General features: G+C 42.9%; 1 protein-coding gene across 2 annotated transcripts in view; it reads right to left on the reverse strand.

The window, feature by feature from the left end:
* The window catches only part of COL4A6 (collagen type IV alpha 6 chain), a 186241-nt gene that overhangs the window by 83925 nt on the left and 78442 nt on the right, over positions 1 to 23874 (reverse strand). The window lies entirely within an intron of this gene.

The following is a 23874-nucleotide window of genomic DNA, read 5'->3' on the forward strand; positions in this document are numbered from 1 at the left end:
ATCTGTGAGAAGCATGGGCAACTGGTGCCAGCTCAGTCAGTGGGGAGGGGCACATGCCCCCCCCCCCAGCGACCAGTCAGTGACCGGGGTGAGGGGGCGGGGGTCCCCCCACAGCCAATCACATCGACCGGGAAGTGGCCATGGCACTTCATCCAGTGCTCCCACTCCCTGGCTGGTGCTCGCAGGGTGGGCACCAGTGCTCTCACCTGCTTCCCCATCTGTCTGTTGCCTAAGTGCTGAGCATGGCCTGTTACGGGGTTCACCAGCACTCTCAGGGGGTGTACATGCACCCCCGTGCACCCCCTACATGTCATCACTCGTGAGGAGGAAGGAGCTCTGCCCTGCCCCAGCCCCACTTCCTCCCTCACTGTGGGGGCCTCACTCTGCCTCCCCACACCCTTTCTCCCTTAGAGTTCTCTCTCTAAATTGCAGAAATCATTTGATTCTCTTATAAAGATGACAGAGAAAAATCTCTATAGTATTTGTAACGGTTTGCAAGTTCACTGTAGGGAAAATGGGATCTATAATGGAAAATAATCTCCTTTACAATGACTTTTTCTGGTTGGGTTTAAACATGAAAGCATCAGGAAAGGTCTGATGTTTTTGCAGTGACACAGCTTTTGCAGCTGCATTTGGCTTTAGTAAACTTTCTAATCAAAAAGGCCTTTTAAATCTTGGGGAAGGGTGTTTAAATTGTTATATCCATATTCAGAGAGTTTGTTGTATGGAATTAAAACTACACAAACAAATTTGTAAATATATCCTTGTTGAGACCGGACTATCATTTTTATGGTGAAGACAACTTTTTAAAAGAAGTCAATCTAAAGAGATTCACAAAGAAACAGGTCAAGCATATGTACCTAACACTGTAGGTTGTGTTTATCTCTAGAAATTGTACAAAATATTTGGAAGCTGGCTTAAACACATATATGCTGGTTGAGAGAGGTTCATGAGATACAAGAAAAGAATGCATTTCTTTACTGAAAACTGATTTTATTTCCTACAAATTATGTGGCTCTTAACCAAATGTAACTGGAAATTGCTACCTCTACAAAGTGAAATGAGAACAACATAAGCAAATTCTATACAAACGTCTATACAATCCCTGCTAGATCTGACAGGCAGGCTCTGCAAATTCAGATTATGGAAACCTTCCAAAGTTTGCAGCTTGAATAGCTAGGTTTAAAGAAATGCTTCAAGAGAATGGGGTTAAGGAGTTTCCTGTATGTAGTGATAATTAAGCGCAGACAAGGGGCGCTAAATACTTATCTTGGAAATATGTACGCATTTGCCCAGAAATCCTGTTCACTCAAATCAGTAATTACTTAACTGGCACCCAATGGCCATGTCTACATGAGTGGTGGATCTGTGCAATTGTTACTGCACAGTCATTTAGTACTTGCATAAGTAAATGACTGTGCAGTAACCAGCATTACTGAGCAGCACCATTGCCATGTGGGTTTCTTCTGACATTACTATACTGTAGCAACAAGTTACTGTGCAGTACTGTCACCACAGGATTAGTCCCTGGCAATGCTACTGTGCCACAGCAATGAGATACAGAGAAGCAGCTTGTTCATACTGTACCATAGTGTCTTGCGTAGATGTGCCCAGTGCCACTAAATTTTACATAAGTAAAAGATATTCTGTATAAGGTCATAAAGGGATGAAGCGGGCAGACGTTCCCTGGAACAGAATTCCAATCAGTGCTATATTCTTATCATCTCCTATGCTCACATTTCTGAAGAGATTGATCTAACAGGTGAAATCAGTGCTTCTGCTGTGTCACAAAAATTTGCTTTGAACAGGATTTATCTCCCACAGACTATACTCTTTTCCCATTTACCCTGCTGCAAACCAAGACTAACTTCACTAAAGCCAACTGAGCTCCTTATATCGCTTGTTCACATCACTTTTCACTGCTGGAAGAGAATGAAATCCAAAATCTAAACTTGCTGGCCAGTAGAATGCCACAAAGTTAACACTGTGAAAATACCCAATTCTAATACTTTTTAACATGGGATATGTAGTCAGCAAGCCATTTAGCCAGAAAGAAACCCAGGCCTCAAACTCACTGATTTTTAAAAATTCTTACTATTAAATTTGTTGCCCCCTCCCTGCCCAGCCCCTGCTGCCCCTCCCCCAGCCTCTACTCAATGCCCCACTCTTCCCCCAGCCTCTTCAAAAGATGGTTAAAACTCATCCCTGGCACATCTACTAAGCCTTTCTTAAGTTGGGATGTTAATTCAAACTTTCCTTAATGCTCCATTAAAGGCCAGGTGTTATGGAGCTTAAGAACAGCACTGTTGCTTGAGGCACAGAGTAAACAGTCTAGTCAGTTTATAAATATTTAATAAAATGCTTTCCTCTGGAGCAAAATGGAACTAAGTTTGTATTCTCTATTTATAATTAAAACTGATTAGGCTCAGGACAGTGTTAGTACAAACTTTCCATGACCATAAACATTCACTGACGCACTTCACCAATAATGTAATGTATAGGAATGAAGAGAGGATTTACTTTGAAGTGGCCGTGCATATAAACTGCAATTGTGTAGCCTTTTGTCACCTGCAGGGCTTGCTACAGAATTTTAGCAAGAGATGCTGTCCCCTGCAACATGCTCTTTTCTGAGAACAGGGAAACAGCCCCATTTATCAAGCACATGGGAAATATAGAAAACAGACGCTGCTACACTTCATCAATCCTAGCTCAAGGGCTGGTACAGCCACACTCAACGATACTGTGAGTGCTTTAAGAGCAGGTCAGTTCAGGTCAAGTAAAGACCATCAAATCTAATTACAAGGGAGTTTTAAACTTTAGGATCCAAGGAACACTCTGAAGGCAAAATCACCCTAAGAACCTCTTCCTGCAACATGATGATTATCCTTAACTCTTAAGTCTGTGTCCTCAGATCTGATTGGTTTTAATGGGAGCTGAAGGGCCAAACATATTACAAGACTGGGCCTGGTGTTTCTATCCTACTGTGACTAGTTCTGAAGTTGGCCAGACTAGCTTCATATTTGGGCTAGTTTGGTGGAGGAAGCCTGTGCACTAGATTGCTACATATGCTTTCCTGGAAGGATACCAATTCCTTTGCAATGGAATCACATTCTTTTTGAAAAAAGCCCCCATCTCTCCAGTAGGACTAGCTGAACAACATTTAAAGAGAGTTACCAAGTCACAATTTCACAAACACCAGTTAAATAATTGTCATATAAAGATGACCACCCCCAATAATTAGATTTTATATACAAAACATTATAAATCTATTATAATTTCCCATTTATAGAATCTAATTTTTGGTGGGTCATCTTTAATTCATCCTCCCCACTAATACAGGGGAGCAGGTGCTCCCCTTCCCTCCTTAATGCCCAGCCCCTCCTCACCCCTCCCCTCCAGCTTCTGTTCCCCCCTCACTCCTAGACTGTGCTGTCCCCCTCCCCATTCTGCACCCAGCCCCCCTCATCCCTTTTTGGTGCACTGAGCACAGCCCCAGCCCCTGTAGCATGCTGCTGCTACAGGAATGGGCTGATACCATGCTTAGTGCCACAGGACGCAGCATGGATGGAGCCTGGCAGCATGGAGGAATGATAAGGGAGCTAAGAGGCTGCAGGGAGATGGTGGGGTACAGGGGTGGGGGGCAGGCAGCACCTGCAGCTTAAGCTACAGCCCTGACCCCATGTAGGGACTGGAGTCCAAGCCACAGCAGCCACCTGTCCTTCACTCCCATGTCACATTCCAAGATGAGGGTCCCCCCCCAGTGTTAAAGGCAGGCGGTAGGGACCTCATCTTAGATCTGAGTAAATATGGTAATGTTATCCAATCAAATATTACCATGACTCAAGGTAGGAGGAAATGACAAACTCAATGAATAGAACAATGCAGAGGCACCAAGGGTCTGTCCTGAGCAGCCAGCCAATCAAATGGAAGTGAGGAAATACATGTGATGAGTGCTCCATCCATCTTACACCAGTCTTCTCCTACAAGTGTCTTTCAGATTTTGGGCTTGAATGTCATGAGACTTTAGCTCTTACTTGGATTCACATGGCTGCAGGTCAGTGCTATTATAACATAGTCTCATGGCATCCATCACTGACATATCTGGGTGATCTCCCTATAGCATCTGTTACAGTAGCACCTCCAGGGAGCCAACTACTCTGGAGATTCTCCTCTAGGAACCTTGTGCATGGATGCATGCTGTTACAGATCCACCGACCAGTAGGGCCTTGCCCAAAGACTACTTCTTTTGGGCTGTTGATTCTTGTTCACTGAAACGATTTGTTTTGATATAAAATATCAAATAAAAACTTTTTTTGTTCATACTTGTTTATTATGTCCATTGAAATAGAGTAAATTGAGTTAAAGCCCCCTTGAGGATGTTCTCTCTCAAAATGAAACACATTGTTTCCCAATCAACACTGGCACCTTCTCTGCATTTTGGAATTGGAAACACAGTGTTGTGCCTGTAATGCTGCAGTGACATACCGGAAGTCTCTTCTATGGCTGGAAGGACACAGCAAAAGCATGTTCTGGGTTTCTGTAGGAAAGAAGCTGGAGATTTAATAGGAAGTGCAAAGAGAAAAGAATCTTCCCCTCTCTGAATAATGTAGCTGGCAGGGGAGAAGGGGCCACTAATTTAGCAGAAGTGATGAAATAGTCTCACATGGCCTAAAAGCAGAAAAGCTAAGTGATTAGGATCCCCAGATCCCATTTAAACAGGGGACGTGTGCATCTACATCCTACAGGTAAGTTTCAAAATTTCAGCCTAAATAGGATTCATAAGGAATAGCTCAGCCAAGAGTGAAAACAGCCAAAAGAACTTCAGGCCATTACAGATGGGCTATTTCCTCCCAGGAGGGTTCTTTCTTGCAGGCTTTCTCCCCTTTAGTGAAAGGTCCCTGTGTAAAGGTGGGTGGTAATGTACTTCCGCCCCCGTCTCTCCTAATAACTCTTGTATGAATTTCACCTCCTATAAAAATCAGACCCCTTTCATGTGGCCTTGTGGTTTAAGACAAGGTATAAAGGCAATAATTCTGTCAGCGCTCACTTCCATGCAAACTTTCATAACATGAAAAATGTTAAAATGTAGGAAAACCGCAGCAGCCACAGGACTCATTAACGAATCAAGCCCTGATGGGAAGCAGCCTCTCACATGGGTTATTTCTCCTGCAAACTCTCCAGAGGGAATGGAAAAAGCAGTTAGAAGTCTTGTAGGATTCTGCTTAACCTTACACTCACAGTTTATTTTATATTAATTCCCTGGGCCAACATTTTTACAAATAAAATAAATAGGGGATAGGATATTTAAAACTGCTTGGCAGAGAGATCCAATGTGTATTTTAATACCCCAGAGAGAATTATTTTCAGAAACAACAAATAGAAATCAGTAGAAAGTAAATTATTTACATTACTCCATATCTTGAACAAGGGGAATCGAGCTACAGAGGGAGGGCTGGTCATCTGTCTTCTGCAGAGCCAACTTTCCACTGGGTGCACCCATATTGAATGTAGTTACGGTCATGCTGGTCCAGGAATTATGCAAGTAGTAAGGGGTTTTGGGTCATATCTTTTTCTTAGCATGTTGTGTAGTTGGTAGATATTAAACAAGCATCTTCAGGTCTTGGGCACTTGGAGCTAGATAGCCTGTCCAATATCTCCCAACTCTATAGTTGCTCCAATAAAAGATATCATTAAAAACCCCGTATTTGCCCCAGAAACATGAATTCCAGTTGCATCTAGAGTTGAAGCACAGTTTTTCATTGACAAATCATCCATAGTCAAAGAGGATCTGGCCTCTACTGTGCTATATTATACAAAACCATAGAGGAACACACCTGCCCATACAAAGAGCTTCCACTCTAAACTAATGACAGGTAGCAGGCAGGAAGAGAAACTGAGGCACAGAAATGTGACATGCCTTGTTCAAGCTCACACAGAAGATCAACAGCAGAGCTAGAAATAGGGCCCAAGATTTTGGGAACATAATCTGGCATGCGTGATGGACTGCCAAGCTAACACTGCAGCCGTATTTTCCTTCTTATGAAATGAAACCTGGTGGAAAACTTGCTATTGTTTGGTTTTATTAACCTTTCTTATGATCAAATATGTAATTATGATACATACATCTGTACGCGTACATTTTTACACGAGGGATTTTTTTCTGTGCAATTTCCAATACATGGCAAAAAGAGTGAGAAGGGGGAAAAGAACTTTGGGCTTTGAGTCAAACATCTTAAATTTAATTAGGTTCTTTTCATCACTAACCCCAAAGTCTAAAAGGAAAATATGAAACAAATGGTGAATTGCTTACTGGAGCATAAATGAAAAAAATAATCACATAATACCGAACAATCCTTATCAGACCTGAATCCAGCATTTCTCAAGAACTTTTATTTTTGTTCATAATACTTGTTTATTATATCCATTTAAATAGAGGAAATTGAATTAAAGCCCCCTTGAGGATGTTATTTTTCAAAATGAAACATTCCCTGCTTCAGTTTCCCAATCAACAACACATGCCATTACAGCAAAGCACGATGTGAAAAATCAAATGGTCTTTCATTTGTAAACTCTGCTTTCCCCAGATATTTAAATACTAGTGATCAAACAATCATTGGAACATGTGTTCCCGCTCCACTGCACCTTCGTACCTTGGCACCTACAAGAGACATAATCTTTGGAAGGGAATAATAAAATATGCTGCAAAGGGACAACACCTTTTATAAAACACTGCTAATGCTGAAGCTAACTGAGTCATCTCCTCAAAGGAGACAGCAGGAAGAGGTTGCGTTTCATTCCCTACCCAAATTGCCTCATGTACAGGGGGACCCCACAGCCTTCACTGTATGTCAGAATTGGCCCAGCTGTCCATGGAGAAAACAGTTCCTATATCCCTGACCACTAGAAATGAGAATGAGATCCTGACTTCAAAGTGAATAGCAAAGCTACCTTTGATATCAATGGGCCTTCATACATGCCACAAAATTAGCCTTTAAAGTGGCTTAAATACCCTTCTGCACTGCTTTAATGGCATTGCTGTTTGCACATTTGGCAGCATATTCCACTTTAATAGCATTGCTGTTTGCACACTTGGCGGTGCAAACTTTAAATTACTTTGGTATGTAGCGAGATAAAACACCTCTGAGGTTTTTTAGTTTGCTACCTAACAACGTGCAACAGTGCATGGGGCACTGGAAGCAGACGTGCTTGGGGCTTGGTGGGCCCCGCGCAGCTCAGGCTGGGACCTGGCAACAGCCTGTGCAGGCAGGCAGGCTCCACTGAAGAAACCCCCCCAAAAAGCAGTAAGTCTGATTCCCCCCCGCCCCCCAAGCTGTGCAGGGGCCTGGTGCTTCCTTCTGTGGCTGCAGCACCCCCCCGGACCACCCGGGCTGGGTGTGAGTGGACGCGTGCTCTCTGGGGGGCCCCCACACAGCTTAGGGAATCGCTCAGCTCACTGGCAGCTTGCACTCCCTCCCCCCCTTGCCTCTCCCTCAAAGAGGCAGGTAAGGATTGGGCCCCCACCCTTGTGTACACATCAGGGGGGTTTAACTCGGTTTAATTCTCCTTAAATTGAAGCAGCGGTTTTAAAAACCCACCAGTTTAATTTAGGGAGAACTAAACCAAATTAACCCCCCACCTCCCCCGGCACGTACAAGCAGCCAATGGGACCAGGACTCCAGGGTTTTTCATGATAGCTTTTCTGTCCACTGGAGCCTTAAAAAGTTTGCTCTCAATAGATGGCATCTTGACCTTCTTGTCAAAGTAGATGTCATTCCTTATACCAGTGGTTCTTAATCTTGTTAGACTCAAGACACTCCTCAGAAGACACCAGCTCTTAGCTTTCACTCTTGTGGTTTTGCTTTTTCTCATTTTGACTACAGAACAATACTAGCACAATTCTCCAGTTGCAGAGAATCCAGAAAGGACTACAACAGATAAGAATATTTTTGACACTTTGGATTCCTATGTGAAACCCTGGCTTTATTTTGAATAATGTGGAAGTGCTTGCAGACCCAACAGAATATTGAGCAGCTCCCTGCAGCACCCTTAAAAAGATTTTATAACACCCCATGGGGATCCAGCACTCATTCCTTTAGTCTTGGCCATGATGACCTTATTGTCCTGTTTAATTTCTGAAAAGGGGAAAGGAATGGGGATTTTGATACGGCCACACCAAAGTTACAGAAACCGGTCCTATCAATTTAACTGTGTGTATAAATCATTTATTCTCCTCAGCACATTCATGTTATGACCTATCCAGTCATCTAATTCTTCTGTGACTTGCTGGAGGGGAAACCCTTTTCTTTATGCCCCCTTTTATGCAACCATAATAAATGATAACCAAGGAATGTGAAACTGCCAGGGATAACATGCAGGCTGCAAAAGGCTACTCCTTCACGTCGCAAGTAGAAAATCATCCCAATAGATTATTTTGATATCTTTACGTTCATAGAAAAAAAGACTGGACACTCATTAGGGAGCAGGGGTTCATCTCCCTGGCCTGGACTAAAATGTACACATTGTGTATGTCAGGGACAGGCAATTCTTTTGGGCAGAGAGCTGCTTACCCGGCTTTGGCAAGCTATTGAGGATTGCATGGGTAGCCCCACCCATATATGACAAGTACCCCATCCCCTGGTCACCATCTTGGGACCAATGTCCCAGGGCCAGCACCAGTGGGAGCCAGAGCGGGTCACAGGTTGGTGAGCCCAGAGCCGGGGCAGGGCCCAGGCTGGCAGTGGGGGTGGGTTACAAGCTGGTGCTGAGTGCAGGGGAAAAATGGCCCCTCGCCCGCCCCGTGGCTGGCGCCCTGCACTGCAGCCACTCACAGCCTGCATGGGGCTGCCTGTGCCCGCTCAGGACAGCCCCACACAGGCTATAAGCGGCTGCAGCAGGGAGTGCTGGCCACAGGGTGGGAAGGGGCCTTTTTTCCCCGTGCTCTGCACCACCTCGTTCCCTGACTTCCCCCCTCCCCTTACATGAGCTTCCCGCAGTAGGGCGGCCATGTGGTCCCAGGCCAGAAGCCCATTGAGGCTTCCCCTGGGTCCTACTGCCCCTGTTTCCTGTCATTTTTTTACAGGACCCAAGCATAGATTAATTTTAATTTTCAACATTTTTTTTTAGGGGGGCCCCCACAGGCCAGGTAGAATGGCCTTGTGGGCTGGGCCATATTTTGTCCACCCCCGGTCTATACAGAACACCACATGATGTACTGTTTCCTTCCCCTACACCTCACCTATCCCAGACATGCATTTTGAAGCTATGTACATGGGGATTATCTCTAGTCATACAAGCAAGTACTTCAAAAAAGTTCTTAAATAGCAAGGGGGGGGATTGAAGAACATCTCTGCCTAATCCCTTACTCAGCAGCAAATGATGTAGTGTGCATCAGTAACAAGTTCAGCTCTGGAAACTTCATGCATGGCTAACACCTAACTTTTAACCCTGCTCCTGAAACCCAGTCAGAAGTTCTTGTATCCACCTGAACAAGAAAAGCATTTCTGGAGTCTTAGGCAACACAGTTGTAAGTGGAATTGTAAAGTTATAATAGGTAAAGCTGCATCGATATATCAGTCGCATATCGAATTGACACCGATAAAAAGAAAATTAACATTATCAGCTTTTTTTTGGCCAGTGTAGCCAATAATGTCACCAATAAATGCAATATGCCTTCTGGCTGGGGCCCGCAGACACCATGTGCATGCACGCAGTTGTGTAGCAAGAAACCCTTTTGTCTGCCCTCCCTCAAATGTGAAGCTCCTCCATATGGCAAAAGCCCCTTTTGCAGTTTTTGCCCCCCTTTGGGGATGCTTTCTCTTTTTTACCTTTTCTTCTTTCCTTTGTTTCTTTTATTATATTATTATTATTTTTATATAAGGTGTACTTGTAGTAAAAATAGAGCTTGTAGATGCTTTTACAAATGTACTTCAAGTTTAAAAGTATTTTGCTAACATTGTTACATGGTACAAGGGGAGGAATCTCTGTATGGAGCAGTCCCTGAATGAATCATAGTTGACTGTGTAGCACAGTAACTAATCTGGATAAACAAGTTACTTAACACCTACAAAACTACAGACCAAGAGGAGGAAAGAATCAATACAGAGCCAGGAATTCCTGGAAACTTCTTTATTAAAAGGTACAGAAGCCCCCATTTGAACTAATCAATGCTGGAAACAGGCCGTTGGGGCTGAAATACCCTCTGATCAACCACTTCCAGAGCTCTACTCATCATGGCAGTGAATCCATCAAAATTCATCAACGGACTCCTGAGACTGCACATACCTGCGCACGTGACCCCTGGGGCTGACAGCTGCCATCCAGCAGCTACCAAGAGAGACTCCCCTCAAGGTCAACAACCCCCAGATTAAGTATGCCTGAGAATTGGGGAGTCACCAAAATCTGCCAGAGAGGGATAAAAGGCAGCAAAGAATGACCCCCAATGATGCCCTCTTTGACCTGAGCAGCACCCTGCCTGTCCACAGCCAGAAGGACCAGCTGGTGACCCCCTTCTTCAGCAACATCGCACTGAAAGAAGCCTCGACTGTCCCTTGACGGTGGACTCCAGCACTTGGGGATAGGTATATCTTGACACCGGTGGTTAGTGTTCAGAGCTAGCTACGGTGTGCGTGTGCGTGAATGTGTGCATGTTTGAGGGGATCAGCACCAAGGTTTATGGTCTGACTTTTGCATCCATCCAATAAACTAGAATTTTATGATGATCCTGTGAGTTGGTCCTTTGTAGCCAACAGTTGCATGCAGGAATACAACCGAGCAGTGTGGTGAGCAGCACCCTGCAGGTAATTCTGTGGAGGGGAACAGGCATGGGAGAGGGAAGGGGCATGGGGGTACAGATCAAGGGCCCCACAGTAAGGGAGGAGTGGGGGAGGAGCAGGGGCAGGGTTGGGGGTGCTGCCCAGGGGGTATGAGGCAGAGAAGGGAGGCTCCCCACTGTTGCACCCCCCTGGGAAGGAACGGGGCGGGGGGCATGTGACCCTTCAGATTTTTGCACAGGGCAGATGTGGGCTGCTCACTGCAGGCTCAGGGCAAGGCGAGGTGAAGGAAGGAGCCGGCAGATCATCCAGGGGATGTGGGGATCCCACCACTATGTGCACTCTCAGAGAGCTACGGAGGGCATGTGCCCCCCTGTATCTGTGCGTGGGGCAAGGACAGGCTGCCATTGCAGGCTGGGGTCAGGGACAGAACTGGCTCTTCCCAACAGGGGGGCTGGGCTAGGGCTGTGCTAAGGGCAGGCGGTGGTGACACTGGGAGTGGTGGGGCTATAAGGGGGGCTGTGGCCACCCCAGAATTCACCATAGCCCACCCTGTAGTTCCCCCTTCCCCCCAAGCACAGCCCCAGCCCAGCTCCCCCACTGGGAGGAGCCCGGTGCCACCCCTGGCCCCAGCCTGCAGCAGCAGTTCGCCCTCACCCCATGCACAGATCCCAGGGGCATGTGCCCCACATGGCTGCCCCAGGGTGTACGTAAAAATGAGATCTAACCCCCCCACCCTTAACAAGCCTCTCACAGCTCTGTCTCATGCCCCACCCCAGCTGGGCAGTGCCTGCCCCAGCCCCATTCCCTCCCCTACCACAGGGGCTGCCCCCCCCAACATCTCTTTCCGCGCCCCTTCCCCCCTCCAACAGACTCACCAGCCGGACATCACTCTCCAAGCTGCCAGACTGGCCTCACGCATGCTGTGGCTACTCACACACACGCAGCATTTAGTCGGTGACGTTATTGGCCACATCAGCCAAAAAAAGACAATTGCTGATAATGTCAATTTCCTTTTCCAATACAATATGGACGGATATATTAGAGCACCTCTATTGAGTATTGCTTGTTTTATCTTCTTCAAGCCTATGACAAGCCTCATAAACAAACGGAAGTTTGAGTACATGTTCTTAAAAGCCTTAAATATCAACTGTAGAGTTTGAGGGTAAAATCCTGGCCCAACTATAGTCAGTGGCAAGTGCTTCCCCCAGTTGACTTCAGTGGAACCAGAATTTTAGCATGAGTTTGGGGCCAGGAGCTTTTAAATACTTGTGGCTGCATTCAGACAAGCGTGGATGTTTATTTCCCCAGGGACAAGCAGCACCTTGTGCCACTGCTACTTGTCCCCAGGGAATGTCCATGCCACGTGTGCTCTGGCACGCGGCAGGTTACCCCAGTTAGGGTAGAGAAGGCTGCGGCCAAAAACTGCACTGGCCCCAGCAGCCTTGCCTAGGGTCCTGGGGGCCTCAGGGAGCTGCAGCCGCAGTACTCCTGCAGCTGAGAGCCTGGCTAGCAGCTGGAGTGCGGCTCTGGCTGGCTAGGCTCCAGTTTTAGGCAGCATGCACTACTGTCATATGCGCCACCCTGATTTTTTTTTGGCATGTGTTTATTTTGATCCCAGGTTCTCCTGGGGTCAAATCCCTCCCTCCCCCGCAAGCTTCAAGGTAGCAGTGCAGGGGATACTTTCGTATGTAGTGCCACATACCCATGCTAATCTGGACACAGCCGTACAAACAAAACTGTAAGGGATAGAAGTGACACTGCTAAAAGCTAAGGGCAGACACTACAGGCTATATGTATTCAATATAGTACCTGACTCTACCACATGCAAAACAGAAATAGCCAGCACAGAGCACCCAGATTAAGGATACAAAGCAAATTCTGCATGCTTCTTTTCACTGAGGGCACAGAATAAAGCCACTCTAAGCACAATTAATTAATTACCCAAAATGTTCTCAGGAGCAAAGTCTCAGTCTGACTGGTGATAGGAAACAAATGGCTAGAATAGATTAGTTCAGGTTACAGGCAGGATGTTAGAAAAACACATGAAGTTTAATTACTTCACCTTTTTGTCATTTGTTTCAAGGGGAAAAAAAAAAACCAAACTTTAAATCTTAGAAAATGTTCCCTTTCAGAGTTTTAGAAACACTGATCCAAACATAAAGAAGTCTCTGGGTGTCCTGTAGCTAGGTTCTGAAATGTTGTTGGAATTACAGTTCTTTTGCAGCTGGAGTTTCATAGAAAATGACCACCTGCTGTTATGAGTTTGAGCACAGGCTTTATTTAATTTAAAATTTGCTCTGAGCCAGACGAGGGTACATTTTTACTTCTAAGAAATTTCCAGGGGTAGAGTATTCTCAGAAAAACGTTTTGTTCTGTTCAGAATACATATCCTAAATAATTACAACTGGGACAAGAAAAAGGACACCAAATTTAGTTCACGTCCCTATATTTGGAAAGTGGATGATTTCCAGCAGAATTTTACTACATTACTTTCAGAGTTCTCTTATAAAAACAATATACAGCACCAGTAACCCTAGTTACCCTGTGCTAGTGTTTTCAGTTTGAAAGATTTGCTGTAGAATCATTTATTTTCCTGGAAACAAGTTTCTAAATATAAGTAAGGAACATAAGTTTCTCATTACCTAGTTCCATCTTAAGACAATTTACAAATAAAGTATTTATTTGGATTGCAAGTCTTCAACGCAAGCACTGTCTCTTGTTGTACATTTGTACAGTACTTTGTACAGCAGGGCCCCAATCTCATCTGGGCCCTGTAGACATTAGTCATCATAACACAAACAAATGACATATTGAAGACATCTGGGCATTCAGAATGGGTTTAATCTGAAACAGTATTTTACCAGATTATTCAACAGAAGTGTCATCTCTTGTATAGCAGGGGCGTCACACATCTCTTGCTCCAGACCAGATCCAGACCACAGGGCTACATGCAGGCCAGATCCAGTCCACATGGTGACAGTGGCAGCCCCAGCCCCAGCCATGTGATATGTGCCACATGCTGGAGCTGGTTACCGCTAACAAGTTTTGTGCCACGGCTGTAGCTCCAGCATGGAACACAGAGCACGCAGTGCTGACTTCAACTCTAGCACAGTGGCGACAGTGACTCCACAAGCTGAATATCTGACACCCTTGTTAAAGCAATCTTTGTTTTACACATAAGAATCATGTGCCGTGGCAGTCATTAGGATTATCAAAGGAAATAAAAAACTACACAAGTCATAAGCAAAAGAAATGCAAATTTGCTAGCAATCAGGCATTAAAACAGTTCCCAAGGAATAATTCTGTTCTGCATACTTAGTTGGGATATACTTATAAAAATAGAGCACCATTAAATGTTGATGTTTTATTAAAATAACTCTGCAGTATACATACAGCCAGAATAGCTACAGGAGATTGAGCTGGATTCTATCCTGGCTTGTGTATCCTCAAAGGAACTGTTAAACTGGGTCACATACAGGTTTATACCTATGCAACCTGTTTGGGGTGGCGGCAAGCATGCATCACAAAAAGGAGCAGATGCTACTGACTAGATGAGATGTGAACACAAATATAATCATTTTAGTTGTAAACCAAAAGACACTTGGGATCGTAATATGAACCACATAACAGTATCAGCCTTTGTACTGAATGTACAATAAAAGGGAGAGCTTTAAGTAAATTCACATGTTGAACCATTTTATTGGAAGTTCTTATTTGATCATTGTTTAAAGCAATTGAAAAATGCTTTAAAGAACAAAAAACCAGACATTTTTATTAATATTCTTCAATGTGAAGCTTATATTTTGTCCTTTATTTTTTATGCATTAGACCCAGGCGACATTTAAAACTTCACTGCTTTTTGCTTATTAGTTTTGGCAATAGTCCACTCCATCTTAAAAAGAAAACAAAAACAGCTTCCCATATTTATCAGATATATTAATCCATTCAGGCAACTTTGCAGACATTTAATATAGTTCAAAGTGAGGGTGTAATTATTCACTTTTGGCTCCCAATACACTTGGGGATCTGAAAGTACCCCCAGATGGGTGCAGCATTCATTGCAGATACACCCCGCTCCCACTATTCCTGTTCTCAGCTGATCTAGGTACAGGGGGAACCTCAGAGTCACTACTTCCCCACTCCAGCTGTGGCTGTGCAGGGTGTCAGACCCAGCATGATCGGCTGCCAATTCTCAGAGCTCCCAGCAGTAGCCGGACAGGAGCAGATCTGCCCTGCTCCTCGGTCAGCCAGTGACAGTGGCAACAGTGTCAGTGGGAGGTGGTCCTTTCCTCATGTGCCTGCTCCATGCCCAGCTCCCTGGTGTCCCCACCAACCCAGAGGGCTCCAGCCACACCTTGCCCCCATACACCCATGGTCTGAGGAGCAGTATGCTGTACCTCCTTCAGTAAATCTGGGATCCACCCACACTCCTAGAAAACTCTACCATTCTTTGATGAGGGGTAGGGTCATTCTATTCTTTACAGTAAGGAATCATCCCCAAACTACAGATGCTTCTCCCATCCTAACTGCATGCTGATTTCTGTTCCCAACCAGCTTGCCCTGGATACTGGGAAAACACTTGCCTCATTCATATTCAGCTAATTTGCAACAGTTACTGGAGCGTAGATGTATTGGGTGTGTTGTTGATGATATCTCATACAGGCCAATGACCCAGAGCCAGTTTTTCCTGACAGGAGTTAAAGTGAGTTCTTACTACAAACCAGAGCCAGCCCTTGACAAAGAAATAATTCTCTCCAACACCCAGTATTGCTAATTTTAGAATAAGATGCTCCCACATATGTATTTAGCATATCAACCAGAAAAAGCCAACGACTGTCACGGCAAACAGCAGATTCCACATCTACTCCAGAAGATCCGTCCTTTTTTTTTTTTTGGATCCTGAAGTCACCTATAAGCCTGGAAAACTCCTGAACCAGACTGGATAAAATATTGGCCAACTCATAACAGTAAGTCCAAGAATTTTAAAAGAAATTATATAAGTGTAAGACCGGAGTGGACTTCAAAAGGTCATCTAGTCTAACTCCCTGCCCTGTGCCAGGGTTAAGTATACTCAACAGAAAACCTGGCACATGTTTGTCTAATTGAAGGGGATGCTACAATCTCCTTGGCAGTCTGTTCCCATGTGAACTCTTCTTATAGTTCGGCACTGCCAAGCCTCTTGCCTTTCTTTATTTCTTGAAATTTCTTCTGTTAGTTAGCTAGGGAATGGATCCCAGCCTAAAATAATTGGTCTAGTTCTCTGTTCCAGTTTACCTGGATACAGAAACCAACATGCCTCAGTCTGGGAGGCCCCAGTTCAGGACAGACTGACCCTTCTTTCAGACCAAGCCAGATAGCAAGGATGAATGTAAAGCAGTAGTTCTCAGCCTTTTAGATTCAAGGTCTCTCCCACTGGTTGAAGCATCCCTCTATAATTTTTGTGATTTGTAATTTTTGTGTTTTTGTGATTTGTAATTTTTTCCTATTAAAAAAAATTAACTTACTTATTACAGTGCTTACCTCCCTGCAGTGGGGGCAGGGGAATGAAAAGGCAGGGATAGACCTGCCTGTGTTCATCTGCTTATCTTCTCACACTTCACAGGACCCTTTGAAGGATCTCACAGCACCCCAAAGTGCCATATTCTGGTTGAGAATCATTGATCTAAGAGAAGATACAAACTCTGGAAACCAAAGAGATGGCTGGACTGAGCTACACTTAGCATGAAGTGCAGAGATTAAAGACTGATAGATGCTTCATCACTGCAACTCTGCAGACCTCCTGGAAGTGCCCTGTGCAGCACAGTTCAGGAACTAGTGCTCTGGGCTACTTAAAAATTTAACTTCATGAAATACCTCTCCTCCTTTATGATTCCCACAGAATTGCAAGATGTGCAGCACAAACAAACCACTTTCAAAATGATTTTAGTTTATACATTTGTTGCCCCAACCATGCTGACAGCACAAGCACAGACGATACCTTTTTGTATTGTATTTAAACAATTTCCTAATGCAATGTTTAATAGTGTACATTTACCCTCCTGTGGCATACATTATTTGTCAGGGCTCACATTATTTGTCAATTTGCAAAATGTGCTTAAAAAGTATTTGGTCATTGTCGTCATGCCTGAAAGTCAATTAGATGACAACCTATTTTCTTGAGAAGTAATGATAATGCATGACTGCTGTATTGAGCTGATGACAAATTATGTGTGTGTGTTCAGTTGTGTCTTGACATCTACCACATATTAGATGATACAAACTGAGATCCATGAGTTTTATTTAGGTCAGTGAGGGCCAACCTTTTTGGCAGGCATGCCACAAGTTAAGCCCACACCCTTGCTAAGTGCCACTCTGATTCCCTTCCCCTGCCTAATCTGCTGTTCTGAGTTCTCATCTCAGTCGTATCTGTCACTGCGCTGCCTGCTTCCTCCCTGGTCTGCTGTGTGCCACACACACACACAAGCCACCCACCACTTGTGGCACATATGCCACAGGCTAGCCACCCTTGGTTTAGATAACTTACACTATAGCTCTGGTTAAGAGCCAGGCCTCAATGTATTTTATTCAGTCTGGGTCAGGAGTTGTACAGAGGAAATGTACAATAATTGCTTAATCACACATTTGGCTGAAGTTAGTTTTTATTGTATCCAAAAATGTTAAGTCTTAGCAATTGTTAATAAAAGCAATTGGCACACAGAGTTTGTTTGACTTGTATTACCTCATTTTCACTCAAAATATAGCCAAACTCATGTTAACAACAGCTAATAGATGGTCAACTTTTTTTAAACTTTGAAGATCATCCTTTTTCCCAAGTAATATGATGCTTACCCAGAGGAGGAAATTGATCAAGATAACTGTTATTTTTCTTCATAATATTTCTCAGTTGTGCATATTTATTAAGGATGAAAGTGACACATTTTTAATCAGCATTTCTCCACACAACAAAACAGTTCAAAGAATTATTATAACTATTATACCTGACTTTGGAGGGGAATGAACTAGATGATTATGACGACTGCTACCATGTAGACACACACTCCCTACTCATCACCAGATGGTATAACAAAAGCAGGGTGGAAAAAATGAGGGAGGGAGAAAAGAAGTGGACAAGGTAACAGATTGTTACTTGAGCTGGATAAAACATACAATGCTCGAGTATGAGGCCTTTCTGTATAAAGAGAATTTAATGAAATGCATAAGCAATGTTGGAGATCACAGATAACCACTCAAGTTGTGATAAACTCGCAATATCTGAAAGTATATCTATAGAACTGGTTCCTGGAAGGAACTTGGAGAAGAAAGTGCCTGTTTTATTAAATAATTCTGGGAAAATGTTCCATGCCTGAAAAAAAGGCAGAAGACAGCCATTGCCATTTTCCATAGACTTAAGAAGCTTGGTGTCTCAAGCAACCTGTGAGGGAAGCTAGTATGAAATGAGACAGGAAAGAGATGGAAACAATGGCTTGATGCAAGTTCAAAAACTAATGCCTTTCTACAGTACTTTGGTTGATATGCACTAGCATTTGCCAAAAGAGTAGTGTTTCATTAGAAAATTCGCAAACAGCCTTAGTAATGTTACCTAGCTGTCAAAAGCAAAATTCAGCAAACCAGTGCTACCTTAGTACATTTAAGAAGTCCAGTTTTTAAACATTTACATTTTATCATTTATTTAGAGAAAAAGAACACACCAAGATATCTATCAACCATTTGTCACAAGGGATGCTTGCCTGTGACCTGAGCAAAGGTGGGGATGCTATCACAAAATCAAAAGATGAATCCAAAGTCGCTTTTGCCAATATGACACTAATCCTACACAATTGGTTAGATTATACCATCCTGAAAATATAGTGTCCAGTTATACTACAAACAGTCTCCTTAAGAGATTTATCTACATCTTCCAACTGGCTTGGTTTACAGCAATTCTATTAAAAACTCAGTAATCGACCTACATTTACCATGGTTATTTTAAGTTTAGCAACCACTCTCGGAATTTAAAATACCTCCAAGTGGCAGTTGCTAGCAAAGTCTATTTGAATCTGAAGAGTCCTTCTAGCATTAATGGTTTTGTAACTGACAATGTAGTTAGATAAATGACTTCATCTTATCTTAATGGGCTTGCATTTAAATCAGGCAGAAGAGCTTTAGAGAGCACATGATTTGCAACAGAAACATTTATTGACTTCAGTACAAGTCATGGGAAAAAACTCAAAGGTAACTGGTAATACTAGGAATTGAAATTTAGCTCTTCCAATAATTGGAAAAACATAAATAACTGCATGAGATACAGTTTCTCTATTAATGCAGGGGTTCTTATGAATAATTTCAGGTTCTTTTTGTTGTTTTTAAGAAAAGCCTGACTTTTGAAGAAATATAAAAGAAAAAAACACAGGACCAATCTGAGCTGGAAACCACAAAAACATGTCCAGCAATACTTAAAGCAAGTTCAATTATTGTTATAACGTCCACAATAAGTGAGCAGGCACCAAGAGATCAGATATGTACAATAAGTGAGCAGGCACCAAGAGATCAGATATGTACAGTGAACAGCGCTGTTGCTAGTTTATCTTTACAAGTGTTAAAAACTACAAGACAGGCTATAAAACCAAGCAAGCCAGCACAAACATAACTGGAGGCAAAATTAGCTGTAGAGATGAAATGGCATGGGCCTTCTACTATTTAATGCTGCCAGATTTGAAACAATGTAATTATGAAAAATCTTTCCATTTCTTCTGCAAGGATATAGCTCTTGGCAATAAAGCCATTGATATGGAATGAACTTTTCAAAAGCTCAGGGACTAATCCTGCCCAAAAGCTCTACGTCAAGTACTGAAAAATAGGAGTGAAAATTATTTTAACATGGTATATTTTCTGATGGTGTTCTTTAGTACTACAGCTAAAATATTATCTAAGCAATCACCTATCAGACTGAGAGCATTAAAACTATTGGCATTTCATTATTTTAAATATGAAAAACTCATTGAAATTTGATCTCTTTAAATCTCTTAATTAAAAAAGACATATTTTCTTGATACTCTTCTTTTATATATTACTTTTTCCAGTCTACAGAATTAAGTTATTTTTATCTTAAGGCATCAGGATTTGCATATTTTTTCCTTTTGCAATATATTTTCACATGCATTGGCTTTGCTTCATTAACTGATATTCTGAAAGAATTTTAAAGGAAACGCATATAAAAATACAAGAGGAATTGATTATCCAAATGTGTGCAAAGTATGATTAATTGTGCATGCAGGCACAGCAACTACGTTCAAACTGCATTAATACTGGATTGTATGCAAATGAAAGAGCACAATTTGTATAAGTATTGGGCACAGCAGGTCTCCTTTTAAACAGACTGTCCTTGCCTTTATTTGATAACTGCCCTCATAGCTAACAAGAATGGAAAATCAGGGACCTTCAGAGCTAAAAGCCTGAATCTCTGCAACTTTATCTAAAGAGCCAGGCTCCAACTTGGGGCTCTCAAAGCCTCTGGAGATTAAGCAGCGAAGTGAAACAGATACTGACCAGTGGGGTTATTTTCACATTAAAAGGCTTAGGATGAAACCCAAAGAAAGAAATCTATTTATTTTTTAACCAGGACTTGGCTGATGTGTTTTGATTTTAACTAATTTTGCACTACTCACTAAACTGTCCACTATGAATTAACAACTTGGCTCCAGTCACTACGCATTCAACAAACATCATTTTTCAGAGTGGAACTGTGCCTCCCCACCCACCAAGGAATTTTGCAGTTAACTTCAATGGAACCAGGATTTCATCTTCAGTCATTATCTAAACACAGGTAGATCTGACTTACTGATTGAGGTGAAAGGCTCTCCCACAACCAAGTGTTTATTCTCTAGGTAGGACATAACTGGGTCTTAATTAAACCTCAATGAGCAATATACAGAAGGAAGTCTATCACAATGAACTGACCAGAGCTAGTGCAAGCCATAGGGAGAGGTGTTTTCACATTGTGACATCTGACACTTACTACTAAAAGAGCTCACATGCACACTGCACCAGAAGTTTTTCTTAGATATCTGGATTCATTTCTGAGCATGGAAGATCTAGTTTGAATATACTGGAACTCCCAGCTCCAGAGTTGCTCCCTTAAAGGTACGAAAGATATAAAGAAAGCAAAAATAGCTGCTGTCTGTGCATCTGCTCCTCTAAATTTTAAGAAAGCAGGACTGTAAAAGGAAAAATGAAAATACATAATTAAAGCTCTCAGCACTGTCACAGTGGCTTTGGAACTTAAGATGCACTGTGAGAAGTGGCAGGTGAGAGCCTGATTCCTGACAGAAGCAAATGGAACTTGGGTATTTCTTAAACATATTCTTCTACCGACACAGGAATAGAAATAAAAAAGCACAGACAGAGATGAGATCAACAGTGCTGATCTTGGTGCATTGCTGATCTGATCAGCAATGCATCAAGTTGGAGCTGCCTGAAGTATCTTGTATATTCTTTCCATTAGGCTATTAGCTGGTTGGGGAGTATTAAATTCTCTTTTCCTTCTTTGCTTCCTCTGTTTCAAGGGTCTGGCTAAAGAGGTCAGTCCCACACTGTCAGTCAGACGTACTTCATCCGTCAAAAACAGGTACTGTACATCAACAGTAGCAATGCAAGCAAAACCCTTCATCAGCTAGTTCCTCAGCAGTGAGCTCAGAGGCCAGGGAAATCAGCCCAGGTTATATGATCTTCTCTGAGATACTGTGGGGTACAGGCTAGCATTCCAGACACCCTTGACAATGTCTTAATCCCACCTTACTGGAGTCCTGGGTCTTGAAGTACTTGCAAATTGCAAGGTTGGGAGAAACAACACTATGGGAGGCTGTTCTCCAGCCTTTCTGTATGGGAGGGGGGTTTCCTGTGCAGAATCTCCCTCCATGCACAGATCCCAATGAGAGGACTGGGTCCTTTTCCATTTACAGCACTGAAAACGTCTCAAAGTTGAGGTCACATAAGAAGCAAAGTTAAAAAGCCAAATGAGTTCTCAGGTCTGCAATGAAAACGGCTGAAAGCCTTTGTGACATCTCAACAAAAGACATACCAAGAGCTTGAACTGCAAGGTCAACAATGCCATGGCCAGTGCAAACAATCAAACCAAACCCTGAGAATGAAAAGAGACAGAGGATGATGCTCAACACTGCCCAAGGCTCGGAGCGTTTCTGGGAACACTCTGTTCAAGGAGTGACCTGGGAGTGTAAGTAAGGATCAGATAAAAACAAGGTGCTGGACATGCTCAGATCCCTCTGCCTTTCACAGAAGAGGAGCACCTTAATACATACCTTGAAGGAAAGCACTTTGCAAGATCAAGTCATTGCATAAAAAGACCCATTTTTCTCTTTGTATATATATTTATTCTGTTTTTAAATTCCAGCTGCCTTGATCTGTTTTAAAGTCTGCATCCTCTGTATTCCCAAGCACTGCGTTTCACATTGGGCACTTGCTTGCCTGCACTGTAGGGGGGTGAACTACAGTCAGCTGTTTCAGAAGATATGCTTCAGAATGAAACAGAGATTAACAAGGTTTACACCTGCTTTTACTATATAGCATCACAAGAAACAAGTGCAGGGGAAATCACTCATTTCATACAGTTGCATTTTCTTTCTTCTTCATCACAGGCTGCACAAGAAGAGATGTGTTTTAATAGTTGTTTATCCATCTCAAGTGCCTTTCATCCAGTTGGTGATCTTCAATGAGCTTTCCAAACACTTGTTTCTTTTTACATCGGTTTTATGATGAGATGTAGTACAGGGAGAGATGCTGGAGGTAAATGCTGTATCTATGTTACAAAGGTGCTGACCACAGCACTGGCAGTAACAGTTAAACATAGAAGAATTCAGGAAACATTTAGGCTAGCAAAAGAAACAACACCTAAACCAGTATTAGTAATCAGAAACTGATTCAAATTTGTAACACAACAGAAGTTCAGTGCACATAAACCTCTTTAAAAACAGCTGAAACCGTTTTAAGATAAACCTGGATGGATGTAGTATCAGACTTAACTGATTTAGGTGTTACTGGTTTATTGAACTTCTGTCTGAGATCCCCTCCAGATTCAATTTAACTCTCAGTCCCCAGCATCCCAGGATGCTTTACACCTCCCCTGCAAACAGGTCAAAGTTTTTTCAGATTGGGGATTCTGTATTCCCGTTATGAATACAGATAATGGGAATTATCTAGGTTCAGGCTAGACATCAGGAGGCACTACTTCACAGTCAGGGTGGCTAGGATCTAGAACCAACTTCCAAGGGAAGTGGTGCTCACTCCTACCCTGGGGGTCTTCAAAAGGAGGCTAGATAATCACCTAGCCAGTGTCATTTGACCCCAGCATCCTTCCTGCCCATGTCAGGGGGTTGGACTTGGTGATCTGCTCAGGTCCCTTCTGATCCTACCTACTATGAAACAACTATGACAGATATCAGATAGAAATTACGTTTAGTGCTGAGTATGTAATCCATTATGTAAGTATATACACATTTGGTTATGAAACAACGTTCATAAAAATTCTGACTGGCAAATGAAAATTCCAGTCAGTCACCACAATTGACTTCTTTCCAGATGACATAGCAAACTCCTGTCATGTGGTAGGTAGTACATGCAGGAAAAAGACATGTGCTTTCAGCAAAATCAGTTGCTTCATTTCCAGTAACCATGAAGTGAGGCAGATCTCACTGTGCCTTGAAGTAGCACTGGCTACCTTCCAGCTGAATTCCACAGGTGTTCAAAAAACATAAATACTCTGACACCCCTCCTTTTATCAGACTATGTCATTTTAATATATGCAAAGCTATCTTAGGCAATTAAGATTAGGGCAAAATTAACATAACCAAAGGAAAAGTCAGAGCAGCAGCTGCTTTATATCCTAAGATAGGAAATAAACAACTAAAACAAGATACGAGAGACTTTCATGCTCAGGTGCAACCTTAGCTAAGACAAAAATCAGTAAAAATTACTTAGCTTTGGAATTGGGTTTCAGCAAACATGAGAGAGACAGACTGACTACAGTAAATTTTCATAATCTCCTACACATTCAGAATTTCCCCCACCCCAAAAGCATGCCAACAGTCATTTATTGACAACCATATAGAAC

This window comes from Crocodylus siamensis, chromosome 8 (assembly GCF_052110815.1).
Source record: "Crocodylus siamensis isolate JL-2025a chromosome 8, ASM5211081v1, whole genome shotgun sequence".
Lineage (NCBI taxonomy): Eukaryota > Metazoa > Chordata > Crocodylia > Crocodylidae > Crocodylus > Crocodylus siamensis.